Below are 17174 nucleotides of genomic sequence, written 5' to 3'. Positions count from 1 at the left end.
ACTGGGGGACTGTATTCACAACAGCAACTTACATATTTTATGAATAACTAGAGGAGAGAAGTTTAATAGTTCTAAACACAAAGCAATGATAAGAAGATGGAAATGTTAATTACCCTGATTGAATGAGTGCATATTTTATACATGTATTGAAAAATCACACTTGTACCTCATAAATATGTACAATTCTCTGAATATTCATTATGCATAATCTAAAATTTTTTAAATGTTTAAGGAGATGGACATGCTAACTACTCTAATTTAATCGTTATATGCTATATACATGTACCAGATTGTCACATGTTATCCTGTAAATATCTTCAATTAAAACAATAATTTTGAAAAAATATCTCAAAAGTGGCAAAGCACGCCTTTATGTATATGAAAATTTATCTCTGCAGAGAACTTTCTTTTAAGGAATATACAAACCTATTTTATGCCTCATAAGTTCATTTAACAAGGTTATAATTCCTACAATATTAGGAAATCAAAGATACATACATAAATACACATTGGATACACTACCAATAAGTATTGGAAAATATAATTAAAAATAACATTTATAACTGCATTTAAAAAAATTAAAAAACCTACTGATAAGAGTTCCAAATGGAAAACTGTGGCACATTGCTGTGAAAAATTAAGAATGATCTGAATAAGTTCACAGAATGTCAGTTGCATAGATCTGAAACAGATCTATAGTTAAAATGGAATTATCAATCAGGAAAACAAAGCTTACATAGAGAGGGTACAGAAATTACAACAGATAAAAGAAAAAAATAACATTTGACTCATCCATCTTTGAAAATTTGCTTTATACAAGTTAACTTTCAATATTGTCTTTTGGTTTGGAAAACTTTCTTTAGTCTTTTTATTTATTTTTTTGACAGCACATTGTATGGTGACAAATTATCTTACTTTTTTCTTCATCTGAAAATGTCTTGATTCCTCTTCATTCCTAAACTAACTTTCCAGTAGATATGAGATTTAGGAGTGGCAGTCCTTTTCATTCAGAACCTGAAAATTGTTATGCCACTTCCTTCGGGCTCCCATCGCTTCTGGTGAGAATTCTGCTGTTTTTGAAATTGCTTTCCCCACTCAGGTAAGGTGTTGCTTCTCCCTGACTGCTTTCAAAAGTTTTTCTTTGTGTTTAGGTTTTCTGAAGTTTGTCTATGATGTACCTTGGTGCCCATTTCTTCAGTTTTTGTTTGAAGTTAGCTTTTTCATTGCTATGACCAAGACCTGCCAAGAACAATTTTAAGGAGGAAAAGTTTATTTGGGGTTTAAGGTTTCAGGGGTCTCACTTCATAGATGGCTGATTACATTCCTTGGGGCTTGAGGTGAAGCAGAACATGATGGTGGGTGAGTGTGGTAAAGAAAAATGGCTCAGGACATGGCACCAGGAAGGGGGGGGAAGGAAGGAAGGAAGGAGGGAGGGAGAAAGAAAGAGGGAGAGAGAGAGAGAGAGAGAGAGAGAGAGAGAGAGAGAGAGAGAGAGAGAGAGAGAGAGAGAGCTTTTCTCACAACAAAATATGTACCCCAAAAGGCACGCCTCCATCAACTAGCTCCTTCAGTCACACCCTACCTGTGTACAGTTACCACTCACTTAATCCCTATCAGAGGATTAATGTGAAGATTAGGTTAAAATTCTCATCACCTAATCATTTCAAATCTCTAAGCTTTTTTGCATTGTCTCACACATGAGCTTTTGTGGGACACATACTATCTAAACCAAAGCAGGTTTACTCTGGGCATCATTCAGTTTCCTGAATAAATATGTCCAAGTCTTCTCTTAAACTTGGAATGTCTTCAGTCATTATTTCCTTAGTAGTTTTCCAGGTCTGTTCTCTTTCTCCTCTCTTTTTAGAACTCCTATTATATGAAATTTAGATCTCTTACTACAGTGTCACATGTTATGGAGGCTCTATTCATTTCTTTATTTTTTCCAATTAATTTGCTGTCTGTTATTATGATTGGGTAATTTCTATTGTCTTATCTTCAAGTTTGTAGATTTCCCCCACCAATTCCATCCATTTTTCTGTTGAACTTATTCTGTGCTACCTCTGTTCATTAGTTATAGGACTTCTTGGTAGTTCCCGTAAGGCTGTCTATAAACTGCATCATGTTGCCTGTGAATATAGACTACCTTATTTCCTCCTTTCCAATCTACATAGATCTTTTCCTTCTTCTAAACTTATCATAACAGTTAGGACTTCCAGTATAATGTTGAATAGAAATGGTAAATTCTGGTATTATTCCTGAAATATCAAGAAAACATTTAGTTCTTTATTACTATGTATGACCTCAGATGTGGATTTGTCTTAGATGCTTGTTGTTGCTTTGAGGAAGTTCTTTTCAATGCTATTTTGTATTTTTATCATGCATAGATGTTGGATTTTATGAGATAATTTAACTACATCTTTTGAGGTTACTGTATAATTTTCTACTTTATTCTCTAAATAATGAATTGTATTGGTAGATTTTTAACACTAAAACTAACTTTTATAATCTCCACTGGATCATGATTTATTATATTTTTACATATTGATGGATCTACTATGCTAATATTTTATTAAGAATTTTTAATATCCATGCTCATGAGGAAATTAATCTTAGTTTTCCTATAATGTCTTTATTTGATTTTGTTATCAGGGTAATCATAGAATGAAAAAAAATGGGTTGGAAAAGTTTCCACCTTTCTTTTTAATGAGATTTTTTTGTAAGATCAACATAATATCTTTCTTAAACTTCATAAAATTCACCAGTGAAGTTATCTGCTCTCTGAGTTAGGTTTTTTTTTTCTTAGTGGAAAAATTTTTAATAACAAATCCTTAGAAAGATATATAAGATGATAAGATCATATGCTTATAAGTAATCAAATTATAAAAAAAGGAGAAGATACAAAAATTTCATACACAGAAAACCATAAGTCACTAAACATTTTATAAACATTAAAAGAGTAGGTAGAAATCTTCTGAAAACATTTATGCCATTTAATAAGAAAACCTAGGTGAAAGGGACAAATAATTCACTCTACTAGCTTTAGCAGGGCAATAGTGCAGGTAACAAGTCCCATGGTTTGTCAATGTGACCTAACTAGTGGACAATGCCCGCATTCCTCCCTGAAGACACCAGGCAGTACTACTGCTTTTCTTTGGTCATTCCTTCAGGAATGGAGATAGCTCACTTGTAGACTGGTGATGGTGTGAAATGACCTCAGTTTATAAATACCCTCATAGAGGGCACTTCTTTCTCTCTCTCTTTCTTTTTGACCCTAATGTCCCCTTTGGAATTATACTTAAATTCATATTTCATGATGAAAGACGGAGTGCTTTGCTCATAATTCCAGGAATAAGACAAGGAAGTCCACTTTTTAAATTTCCATTCAATGTTATGCTAGATGCTTCTAACTGCACAATAATGTAGAAGAAGGAAGAAAAAGATTGTGCAAGTTAGAAAGGAAGAGATAAAACAGTCTTCATTCTGAAACAACATGCATATGGACAACTTTATAAGAACCACAAAAAAAGTTCTGTAACTAGTAAGTGAAGGCAGTAAAGTGTAGAACAAAGGGGTTCACACAACAATGTTCAGCAGAAAATTGGAGGGGATAGAGAACAGACTCTGTGAACTTGAAGACAGAAAAATGTAATACCAAATCATGACAACAGAGAGCAAAGGACTGGAAAAAAATAGATGATAGAACCTCAGCAACCTGTGTCACTATAATAAGAGATCTAAACTCCATAAAATAGGAGTTCTCAAAGGAGGGGAAAAAGTTGACAGGGCTAGGAAATTACTAAGGAAATAATGACTAAAGATTTACTAGATTTGGCAGAAGGAATACATACTTACTCAGGAAATTGAATGAGACCCAAATAAAACAAACCTAAAGAAATGGATACCAAGGTACATCATAGTCAAACTTCAGAAAACTAAAAAACAAGGAAAAACTTTTGAAAACAGGGAAAATACAACACCCTACCTGAGCAGGGAAAGCAATTTCAAAAACAGTGGAATTCTCACCAGAAACCATGGGAGCCAGAAGGAAGTGGCACAACAATTTTCAGGTTCTGAATGAAAAGGACTGCCTCTCCTCAGTCTCATATCTGCTCAAAATACCGGTTAGGGACTGAAGAGGAATCAAGACATTTTCAAGTGAAGAAAAGCTAAGGTATAGTTTATCTATGATTTGTCATCTTCTGAAGTGCTATGAAAGTGTGACTAAATGATAATCTCTAAATAGTAGGGAGCAATGAAAAAAGAAATTTTCAAAGACTAGGAAGAACACAGTGAGAAATATATATATATGTAATGTAAATATATATATATACACACACATACATAAATACATCAGCTATATATCATGTCCTTTCTCCCACCAAGTATCTTGTTATATTTGATGATTAAATTAAAACTTACAGCATTTCCTCCTGGAGTTCAAAATGTTGATAGAGGGAATATTTTATATCATTATAACATAAATCATGGTGAGCAAAAAATTGTAAAGAGAAGGAATGTTTTGATGCTTCATTTGAACTGGTAAAATGACATCACTAGACTGTGGTTATGTTAGTGTGTGTGTGTGTGTGTTTATGAAGAGTTAAATACACACAGAAACACCGTAGGTTCATCAAAATGGGATTCAAAACATGTTCAAGGAATTCATAGGAAAAAAGTTAAAAAACAACAACCAGAAGCAGGAATATTGAAAACAAACAGAACAAACAGGAAAAAACAAAACAAAACAATGATTTTAAAGCTCTAATATATCAATAATTAGATTAAATGTAAATGGTGTCAATACAGCAATGACAATGATGAACACTTTGACAGAATAAAATTAATCCATGTCCCAATTTTGATTTGTTTATAAGAAATAGAAAAATCCCATGTTTCATTCATTCATTAATTCTTTCATTCATTCATGTTATGCTTGTGAATAATCAAGTGGATACTTCAGTGTATCTATTGATTAGTTTACTAATTTAATTTAATTTCTTTAATTGCTATGATCATGATTTATATGATCATGTGGTTTTCCCCTTTAGCCATTTAATATGATCTCTAAATAATCATAGCATTAGTTTAGAAAATCCACTAATGTTCTCAATGAAGACCAACAGGAAATAATAACAAACTCTTTGGTAGATAGAGAAGATGATTTCTAGAGTTGACACATATCTTTTTAAAGGTCAGTTTTAACAAAACTGGCATACAAAGATACAAGAATGTGTGGTTTATATACAAAAGAGGAAAAAAAGTCTTTTTTTTTCCTTTGAGAATTCCCCATTTCTTATGATGGACTTACTAGGTCACTAATTTAAATTCACTGTTTTACTTTAGCTATTTCAAACTACTAAAGGAAACCATATATGAATAATGAAAAAAAAATGTCAAGAGTGCCTCAAAAATAAATAATATCAGTAAAGTGATAGGTGTATATTTAAAAAGGACAATATCTAATTTTTAGGAAAAAAAGGACAGTAACTGAAATAAAACTATGCCAGGAGGGTGCAATAGGAGATTGAAGCTGGCAGAGGAAATAATCAACAAATTCAAAAATAGCCCAATTGAGATGAAAATATTTAAAAATTCAGAAAAACAACTTTATTGATCTGTTTACCCCTATGGAAATGTCACAGCACATGCATCATTAGGGAGTTCAGAGAACAAGAAAAAGCAAAGGCCAGAAGAGTATTTTAAGGAGAAATAGCCACCAATGTGATGAAAAATATGGTCAAATCCATGTAGATTCAATATACTCTAAATAAAATTAAACTCAGACACATTTATATCTGGATACATTGTGATTAAACTGTCAAAGCCAGGGAAAATGAGAAACTCTTGAAAGTAACAGGAATGGAGCAACTCAACAGATACAAGCCATCATCATTGATGGTAACAGGTGCTTTAGACACCAGAGGACAGGAAGTAGTAGGGTGCATGTTCAGTATGCTGGGTGAAAATGACTGTCGATGAACAATTCTTATATCTAGCAAATGTATCCTTCAATGTATGTGGAAGAGATTAATATCTTTATAGCTATCAGCAACAAAAATAAAACAAGCAGACAAAACTAAGATAATTTGTTGTTAATGAGCCTGTGCCACAAATAATACTGAATGGCATTTATCTAGCTGAAATCATAGGACACTGGAGATAATCTTAGTAGAAGTAACTACTTAGGTGAATATAAAAGACAACATAATTGTATTGGTTGTTTGTAACACTTTTTAATCCTATGTAATTTAAATGGCAAGTGCATAAAGCAATGATTATAAATCTGTGTTCATGGGATTAAAATATATAAAGATGTAATTTGAATGACAATAACAAGAGAAATTAGTTGGAGGGAACACAGCCCTAGCTATAGCAAATTCCAGTATACTATTAAATTGGTATTAATCCACACTACATTGTTTTAAATTAAGCTGTTAATTATAATGTTTGAGGCTACCATTAAGAAAATAACTTTAAAATATACTGTGAAAGAAAAGTCAATGGAATTAAAATGTTACACCAAAAACCATATATTTAACAGAGAACTTTTACAAATTTACAGTAGAAATAGAGAAACGAAAAAGACAGGCTATAGAAAAAAACAGTTAATTGGCAGTTGAACATCTTAAATTATTAATAATACCATGAAATGCAAATTAATCAAAATAAAATCAGAGGGATTAATGTAAAAATAACTATTAACTCTCTAAACGAGATTTTAGATCCAAAGACACAATGATTCAGGTGGAAAAAAAGTTTAAATATTCACCATGCAGTTTTCAACAATAGAGCTAGAGTGCCTAGACTAGCATTACAGACATCAATCTTCAAGACAAAAAGTATTAGAGAAAAAGAAGCGTGCCTGATAATGATAAATGTTCCATCTATTACAAAGATAAAAGAATTATAAACATATTCATCTAACAACAAAGCCCTCAAATACATGAAGCAATACAGAATTGAAGGGAGAAATAAACAATTCAACCATAATTATTGGGTACTTCAATACCCTACTTTCAATAATGGATAGAACAACGAGACAGAAAATTAACATGGAAATAGAATACTTGAATAGTACAAAGAACCAATTACACATAATAGACAAATGCAAAACACTTCACCCAACAATAGCAGAGTGTACATTCTATTTAAGTGCACACAAAACATTGTCCGGGGAGACCATATGTGAGGATGCAATATGATTTTCAATAAATTCAGAAGGATTTAAATCATAGATAGTATAGTCTTCGACCAAAATGAAATAAAAATCAAAGAAACAAAAAATGATATGAAAGTTACAAATATATAGAAGTTAAATTACTCCTTAATAACTAGTGTAAACTAAAAAAAACAGAAATTAGAAAATATTTTAAGATAAATAAAAATAAAAGCACACAAGATCAAACTTTGAAGGCAGTCACAAAATAACTTTTAGAGGAATATATACATATGATTGGTACCTATGTGAAAAAAGAAGATATCGAATGAATAGCCTCATTTCACCCCTCATTTTCCCCCAGTTAGAAATACAGATAGTTAATTAAAGGCAAAACATGATACTAAAGGAAATAAGAAAGATGAGAGTGGAAATAAATAAATTATAGAGTAGAAATTTAATAGACATTTATCAAACAAACCAGAAATTGGTTATATGAAAAATAATACAATTGACAAACATTTGCCTAGACAAAAAAATTCATAAACAGATAATACAAATTACTGAAGTTAGAAATCATAAGGGAGACCTTATATAAATAAGAACCCTATGAGAACACTATGATTGAGTGTGTATTAATTTTTCACATAGCCTAGATGAAAAGGAGAAATTTCTTGAAAGATCCAAGCTGCTAAAACCGGCTAAAAATAACAGAAAATTGGAATAGATAATGAACAATAAGATTAATTAGTAATTTTTAAAAGAAGTTTTCCAGAAAGAAAAGCTTTCTGAGGACTAGAGATGTCTTCATAGAGAATACTACCAATGATTGAAAAGAATACCAGTCATACATAAAATCTTACAGAATATAGACAAATGAAGTTCTTCACAATTCATTGTATGAAACCAGTGTTTCCCTGATACTAAAACTAGACAAAAATATCACAAGAAGTGGAAACTATATCCCTATAACTATAGATGCTAAAATCCTCAATGAAATATTAGAAAAAAATGTGACATCATTTAAAATGATGGTACAGTATGGTTCAGTATCATTTATTACAGGATGTAAGCGTGGATCACACAGGCAAATCAATTAATGTAATTAACTATATTAATAAAATAAAGGCCAAATGATAATCTCAATAGTTTTGGAAAAAAGTCTGACAAAATTCAACACTTGTTCATTCTAAAGATACCGAACTAATTAGGAACAAAAGGTAACTTCCTTAACTTGGAAAATGGCATCTATGTAAAGTCATGACTAATACCATATTATTGGTGAAAGACTGAACACTTTTGTATGGAAATCAAGAAACAGACAAGAATGTCTGCTATAGGGGTGCTGGCTAGGGAAAGTTGGCAAGAAAGAAAACAGAAGCAATCCAGGATTGCAAAGGAGGAAATAAAACTATCTGTTGATTATGGCATGGTAATATATACAGACATATGGTTTCTACAGGATCCTATTAAAGACAATTGTAGCTGTGTGCAGTGGCACATGCCTGTAATCCCAGAAGCTCAGGAGGCTGAGGCAGGAGGATGGCAAGTTCAAAGCCAACTTCAGCAAAAGTGAGGTCCTAAGCAACTCAGTGAGATCCTGTCTCTAAATAAAATACAAAATAGGGATGGGGATTTGGCTCAGTGGCCAAGTGTCCCTGAGTTCAATAGTTGTTACACCCCCCCAAAAAATACTATTGCAGTTAATTTATTAGAGTAATTTTGCAGGCTGTAAAATGTTAATATTGAAAAATCTATTGTACATAATAGATGATGCAAATAGTAAATTAAGAAAATAATTATATTTACAATATAAAATTAAGATACTTAGGAGTAAATTTATCAAGACAAGTGCATGACTTGCACACTGAAAACCACAGAATAATACAAAATGGGATTAAAGAAGATCTAACTAAATGTAAACATATCCCATGTCTATTAGCTGGAGGAATTCAGATTTTTAATATGGCCATGTTTTCCAAATTAATCTACAAATTCAATACAATTTTTATTGAAATCAAGTCTAGTTATTTTTTCTTTTTGCAGAAATTGTCAGACTGATCTTAACAATTTTATGGTAATTCAAGGAACTTAAAATATCCAAAACAATCATGAAAAAGAACAAAGTTGGAAGGCTCATATTTCTCAATTTCAAAATTCACTAGATGGTGATTGTGTTAGTCCATTTTCTGTTGCTATAACGTAATACCACAGAATGAATAATTTATAAACAATAAAGGTTTTATTACACTCACGGTTCTCCAGTTTTGGAAGTTCAAGATTTGGCAGCTGCTTTGCATTAAGTTCCTTCTTACTGGTTGTGGTCTCCCTGCAGAGTTCCAAAGTGGCACAGGGCAACACACAGTCAGACTATGTGAGACTAACATATGGTGGGCACGGATTTGTGTATCTTTTCCTCTCCTTATATTGCCACTAAAGCGATCATGAAGACCCCACCCTAATGACCTTATGTAATCATAATTAACTTCTAAACTCCCCATCTCCACAAAGCAATCACATATGACTTTGAGGACTAAGGTTCAACATGAATTTTGGAGGGGACATTCAAACTGTAGCAGTAACGAAAAGAATGCTGTACTGAGGTGAATATAGTCCTATTGATCAATGTAGTAGAACTGAAGGGAAATAAAATAATGTCATGTGTTTGTAAAAAATTGGTTTTGTAATTTTTAATTTTTTAGATATACATGAGAGTACAGTGTATTTTGACATATTATACATAAATGGATTATTCTAATTAGGATTCCATTTTTGTGAATGTATAAGATGTGGAGTTTCACTGTTTGTGTATTCATATATGTACATAGGAAAGTTATGTATGATTCATTCTACAATCTTTCTTATTTCCATTCACCATCCCTTCCCTTCAGTCCTCTGAACATCTATTCTCCCATCCCCTGACACACACATATTAGAGAGAACGTTTGACCTTTTGTTTTTGGGGATTGGTTGATTTCACTTAGCATGATAGTCTCCAGTTATATCCATTTACCAGCAAAGTCCGTAATTTTATTCCTCTTTATAGGTGAGTAATATTTCATTGTGTATATATACTACATTTTCTTAGGGAACTGAACAGACACTTCACTGAAGAAATACAAACGGTCAACGAATATATGTTCAACATCTCTAGCAATAAGAGAAATGCAAAATAAAACTACACTGAGATTCCGTCTCACTCCATTCAGAATGGCAATTATCAGAATAATGTAATGATAAATGTTGGTAAAGATGTAGGGGAAAAGGTTCACTCATACATTGCTGGTGGAACTGCAAATTAGTGCAACTACTATGGAAATCAGTATGGAGATGCCTCAGAAAACTTGGAATGGAATCACCATTTGACCCAGTTATCCCACTCCTTGGCATATACCTAAAGAACTTAAAGTCAGCATACTAAAGTGATGCACACACAGCGATGTTTATAGAAGCTCAATTCACAATAGTTAAACTGTGGAAACAATCGAGGTGCCCTTCAACAGATGAATGGATTATCCACTGGTTTTGTACAAGAGTTCTAAAACAATTCATTGTGACAGAGTAGTCTTTTCAACTAATGGTCTCAGGAAACTGGATATACCTTGTGCAAGATGCAAAAAGTAACTGAAATTGGACAAAGACTATAACAGCAAAATATAAAATCAAAAGAATGCAAATAAAATTAAAAATGAATAAAATGAAACAAAAAATTAGAAGGGACCATGGGTTTTAATTTTTAAAACCACGTGTTAGGCAAGGTTGTATGTGGTCATGTCATGGACATGACACCAAAAGTGCAAGTAACAGAAAAGAGATAAACCGGCCTTATAAAAGTTAAATATTTGCATGTGTGTGTCATTTAAATTACACCATCTAAAGGTGAAAGGAAAAACAGAAGACTGGGAGAAAATATTGTAAGTAACACATATGGTAAGAGTTCAGTAGTCAGAACATAAAGAAGTCTTGCAACTCAAAAAAAATTAAAAATTAAAAAAAAGTAAAAGACAAATAGTTCAGTAAAAATGGTGAGTCTTTAAATCAATGTGAATCCAAAGAATGTATATCAGTGGCCAATAAAAAATGGAAATATACTCACTGTGATTAGTCATTAGTGAAATATGCATCAAAATCAGGAGATACCACTTCACTCCCCCAGGCTGACCCCAATAAAAATGATAGGCATCAGCAAGTAATGTCATGGATATTGTGAAGTCTTACTTTGCTGTTGTGAATGTAAAATGGTGATGCCACTTTGAAAAACGATCTAAAAGTACATTATAAAAGCAAAAACAAAACTCTAATCCCGTAGTGACTAAATAACTCAGCAATTCTACACATAAGTGTATGCTCCAAAGATTAACACTAACTGTAAGACATACTTGTACATGGATGTTTATAGCAGCACTATTCTCAAGAGCCAAAAAGAAGAAAGAACAGATGTGCACATCAATGAGGAATATATAAATAAAATTTGGGCTGGGCACAGTGACACATGTCTGTAATCCCAGTGACTCAGGAGGCTGAGGCAGGAGGATAGCAAGTTCAAAGGCAGCCTCAGCAAAAGCAAGTTACTAAGCTATTTGGTGAGACCCTGTCTCTAAATAAAATACAAAATAGGACTGGGGATATGTCTCAGTGGTCTAGTGCCCCTGAGTTCAATCCCTGGCACTCCCTGACCAGAAAAATAAAAAATAAAAAAATAAAAAAATAAAATTTGAGAAAGCATGGTCAAACCATAAAATATTCTTCTACCAAAAAAGATACTAAATATTGATACATACTGTAACACGAGTAAGTGAGCAAAAATAGACATAAAAGACACCATAAGCCAAAGGTCATATATTGAATGGTCCTGTTTAAATGAAATATTCAGATTAGACAAATCCCTAGAGATCAGAAGTAGATTAGTGGCTGACAGGGTTCTTGGTGGAGGAGGGAATGGTGACTGCTAATGGGTGCATGGTTGTATTGTGGATAATTAAAATGTTCTGGAACTCTGTAGTTGTGATAATCGCAAAACTTTTTGAATATATTAAAAAATCACTGAATAGTGCAGGTTAAAAGGGCAAGTTTTATATAGTTGTAGCTCCATAGAAAATAATATGTAATAGTGGTAGAGGGGTAGACACACTGATCAGTGGAAGAGAATAGAGAAATTAAAACACACTCATCAGTGAGGCCCTCTTCAACAAAGGAGCAAAAAAGCAATTAAATGGAGAAATGAAAGCCTTTTCTACAGAGAGCATAAGAGCAGTTGAACAACCATAGACAAAACAATGAACCTTGACCTACCTTCACCTTCTCCAAAGGTTACTTCAAAACTGATGACACATTTAAAAGTGGAATGGAACTATAAAACTTTAGAAAGAACAGAGGAGAGTATTTTTGATATATACAACTAGAAAAAAAGTTTTTAGACCAAAACCCAAATTCCATAGAGAAGATGATAAGCTGAACTTCATTAAAATTAAGTCAAAATCACCATGATTGCACTGGTGCACACCTGTAAATCCCAGGGATTTGGATGACTTGGGCAGGAGGATCGATCACAAGTCAAGGTCAGCCTCAGTAATCTAATGAAGTCCTAAGGAACTTAGTGAGACATGGTCTCAAAATAAAAATAAAAAAGAGATGGGCATATGGCTCAGTAGTTAAGCATCCTCCTTGGGTTCAATCCTCAGTGCAAAACACACACGCACACCACAAACAAATAACAAAAAACACCACCACCACCAAAAAATGAAACAAAACAGAGCAAAAAAATCACCATGAGATAATGACATATTACATACCCATCAGACTTGCCTGAAAAAAAAAAAAAACAGAAGAGATGAGAAAAGGAAAAGGGGGGAAAATAGAAATGACACAAAATGGTGGCTAGTATGTAGAGAAACTGAATCATTTATACATGCTGGTAGAAATTCAAAATGTCATTCTGGGCAACTGACAATTCTTAAAAACCTAACATGCCAGGTGCAGTGGAGCAATCCTATAATTCTAGTGCCTTGGGAGGCTGAAGTAGGAGGATCACAATTTCCAGGACAGTCTCAGTAATTTAACAAGACCCTTTTCAAAATAAAGAATAATAAAAAGTGGGCTGGGTATGTAGCATGGTAATGTGCTCCTGGGTTCTACCAAAACAAAACAAAACAAAGGAAAAACCAACAACCAACAAACCAAAAACCTAACCATACATCTACCGCATTATCTGGCAATTGTACTCCTGGGTATTGATCCTAGAGAAATGAAAACTTACATCTACACAAAAACCTATCCATGAATGTTTATTCATAAAGATATAGAAAATAGAAACAACTGCTGTAATTTGGATCTAGAATGTCCCCAAAGGCATAAGGGTTAAAATCTTTATCCCCAGTACCCAGCGTTTTTGGAAAATGGTAGAAATTTTAGAGATAGGGTCTAGTGGGTTTTTAAAAAATATTTTTTAGTTGTCAATAGATCTTTTAATTTTATTTATTTATATGTGGTGCTAAGAGTTGAACCCAGGACCTCACGCATGCTAGGTGAGGGCTCTACCACTGAGCCACAACCCCAGTCCATGGTGGGGGTTTTTGGGTCATTGGGAGCATGCCCTCAAAGGGTGTTGTGGGACCATGGTCTCTTCCTCTCCTCAAGGCCATGAGAAGTGCCACCTCCATGAACAGAGGATGAAAAGCAATGAGTTTGCCCAATCATGGATTGAAACATCCAAAACAATGAGTCAAAATAACCCTTTTCTCGTATTAATTTCATTATCTCAGGTATTTGCTATAGCATTGGAAATCTGAATAACACAAACCCAGATTCCCTCAAAATTTTGTCTATTTGAGAAAACTGTGGTATATTCATACCAAGGAATTCTACTCAGCAATAAAAAGGAAGGAAATATTGATATATACAAAATGAATCTCTAGAGAATTATTATGAGTGGAAAATATGTCAAGCTCAAAAGGATTGTATGATTCTCTTTGTATAAAACCCTATATATAAAAAAATTATAGATATGGGCAATAGATTACTCCTTACTGGTTTTTAAGGATGGAGAATAGGTATGAAGAAAGCACAGAATGTGGAACCAACCTAGATGCCCTTCAGTTAATGAATGGATAAAGAAACTGTGGTATATATATACAATGGAATATTACTCAGCCATGAAGAATGATAAAATTATGGCATTTGCAGGCAAATGGATGAAATTGGAGAATATCATGCTAAGTGAGATAAGCCAATCTCAAAAAACCAAAGGACGAATGATCTCGCTGATAAGTGGATGATGACACATAATGGGGGGTGGGAGGGGTTAGTGTTAGGGTTAGAGTTAGGGTTAGGGAGGGGGGCAAGAATGGAGGAAGGACTGTATAGAGGGAAAAGAGGGGTGGGAGGGGTGGGGAGAAGGGAAAAAATAACAGAATGAATCAACATTACCCTATGTAAATTTATGATTACACAAATGGTATGCTTGACTCCATGTACAGAGAAACAACATGTATCCCATTTGTTTACAATTAAAAAAAAAGAAAGCAAAAGTGGGTATTAAAGGGGAACATGGTGCTGGTAGTGATGGAAATGTACTGTGTCTTGATTGTATTAACACACCAATATCCTGTTTGTGACATTATACTAGAGTTTTATAAGATTCTAGCACTGGGAGAAACTATAAAGAGTACACAGAATCCCTCTGTATTATTTCTTATAATCATCTCTTAATATACAATTATTTCCAAAATTCTAATTAAAATTTGTATTCCTATTATTTTAGTCAAATTTCTTGCTGCTGTGACCAAAAGATCTGACAAGAACAATTTTAGATGAGGAAAAGTTTATTTGGCACTGATGATTTCAGAGGTTTCAGTCCATTCCATTGCTCTGGAACCCGGAGGGGCCCAACATCTTGGTGGAAAGTCATGGAGAGGAAAGCAGCACCAGAAATGGCAATCAGAAAGCAGAAAGAACTCTGCTCGTCAGGGACAAAATGTAAACCCCAAAGGCATGCCCCAGTTTATCCACCTCCTTCAGCCACACCCTAACTGCCCATAGTTACCACCCAGTTAATCCCTATCAGTAGATTAATGTACTGATTAGAGTAAGGCTCTCATAACCCAATCATTTTACCTCTTTTCTCTCTTTCATTTTCTCACACATGAGCTTTTGAGGGACACCTTATAACTAAATCATAACACTTAATAATTAGCAAAGAAAAATTGGAATGTATATTAGCATTTCAAAGTATGAAACAGGGATAAATTTAATAAATCAAAATCAAAATTAGTATTCTGGCAATGTTAAAACATTAAAACCCTGACTTGCCAAACACACAGCACTTTTGACAATTAGTCCAGGACCCTAGATGCAAGTTTTCTTTTGCTCCCCATAGGTAGGGAACAAAGCTAGTATTTCCAAAATCAGAGTAATGTATCTATAGGACCTAATTTTCTGAAGCTTATTTCTTCTAATTTATTCTCTCACACCTAATGCATTTCTGGGTGCCTCTTCCCACAACACTGCAATTTTCTCTCACTAACATCCCACTCTAAGGACCACAGAGCACATTTGAAGGCATAAATCTCTGCTCTTATTTCAAAATACCATCCCCACAGTCATTTACCTTCAGAAATCACCATACCCCAGAGCATGATGTTCTGTCCCTTTATTCAATATAAATTTTAAATGTCCTTCTTTAAGCTCTAAATGATAGGAAAAACAAAGATAAATAAAACACCCTGTCTGTCCTCTAGGCATTCACACTATTGAGGATGCACTAATTCATTTAAGAAGACCTCAAATTACAATAGACCTGTCTCAGTAAACTTATGTGGATGGTAAAGAAGCCTAGTAACCTGTCTCCTTGGCAACAATTTCCGCTCTACTCATTGCCTGAGGACTGATTTCCTTTCCTCCCTTCTCCTCCCCTCCCATTCTTCTATGTCTAGATCAGAATGAATTTCAGTGCCACTCACATAATACAAGAAAGAAAGAAAGTGCAGGGAAGAGAAAAATAGAACCTAGAGGTGCTGTCTGTTGCCTGCTGGAAGCTGTGTCTGGTTCTGTGCATTCATTTCTTAAGGGAGTCTCAGAGCAATTAGATTAGTTCAGTGTTATCATTTCCCTTGTCCTGGGAAGACACAGAGACTGCATCTCTCTGAGGGTATCTCACTGTGTGCTGTGTGCGGGGTGAAGCTTCAATACAAAGGAAAGGAAACATCTAACTCAGAGATCATGTTCCTATGCTATTCTGCTTTACGTTTGTTCTTCCCTTTAGTAATGGGGCCAAAGTTGTTAGGGAAACTTTTACAAGGAAAAGAACATAAAAATCTGAGGGTATTAAATGCTATTAAAAACTATAAGGAGAAAAAGAAAAAGTTCTACCTTTGCCACCAACAATAACAAAAGAACAAAAACAAAGACAAACATCACAAGAAGTGTCACAAAGACCTCTCCATACTAATCTAGTGTTTATGTTAGTAATAATAATAAACAAATAACGAATACTCAAAAGATGTGAATACTTATAGTCCAAATGACACATACACACACACACATACACACTAGTACACAGTGAAAAATAATGATAGAATTTTGCTAATCATTAAACAAAAACAAAGGTTGTAACTTGTAATCACTAAATTAAGAAAATTTTCATTCCTTAAATGCAAATTAGGTCAAATGATAATGCGAAATTCTTATGTCTTTGCAAAATGGTGCAATGATATACAAGGGTCAGTGGAGATTGAGTCATTACATTTGGAAATCAACTGGCATCATAATCAAATATTGTAAAAATATTTTCACCTTTCTCCCCATGGACACTATCACATAGAATTTTTCTTATAATGAAATTAGTCAGAAATGAGGAAAATATAAACATGTGCCCAGATCTTCAAAATAGTATAGTTTTAAACTATCCTGAAAAACTGGAACCAAACTGAATTTCTAAAAAAGTGCATAATAACAGTGCATAATAACTAATAATAGTAATAATCGACAAAATAATAATCTTTGTTCCCTAATAGATCCTCAT

Source organism: Sciurus carolinensis, chromosome 2 (assembly GCF_902686445.1).
Source record: "Sciurus carolinensis chromosome 2, mSciCar1.2, whole genome shotgun sequence".
Lineage (NCBI taxonomy): Eukaryota > Metazoa > Chordata > Mammalia > Rodentia > Sciuridae > Sciurus > Sciurus carolinensis.
Note: the sequence above shows the minus strand (reverse complement) of the source record.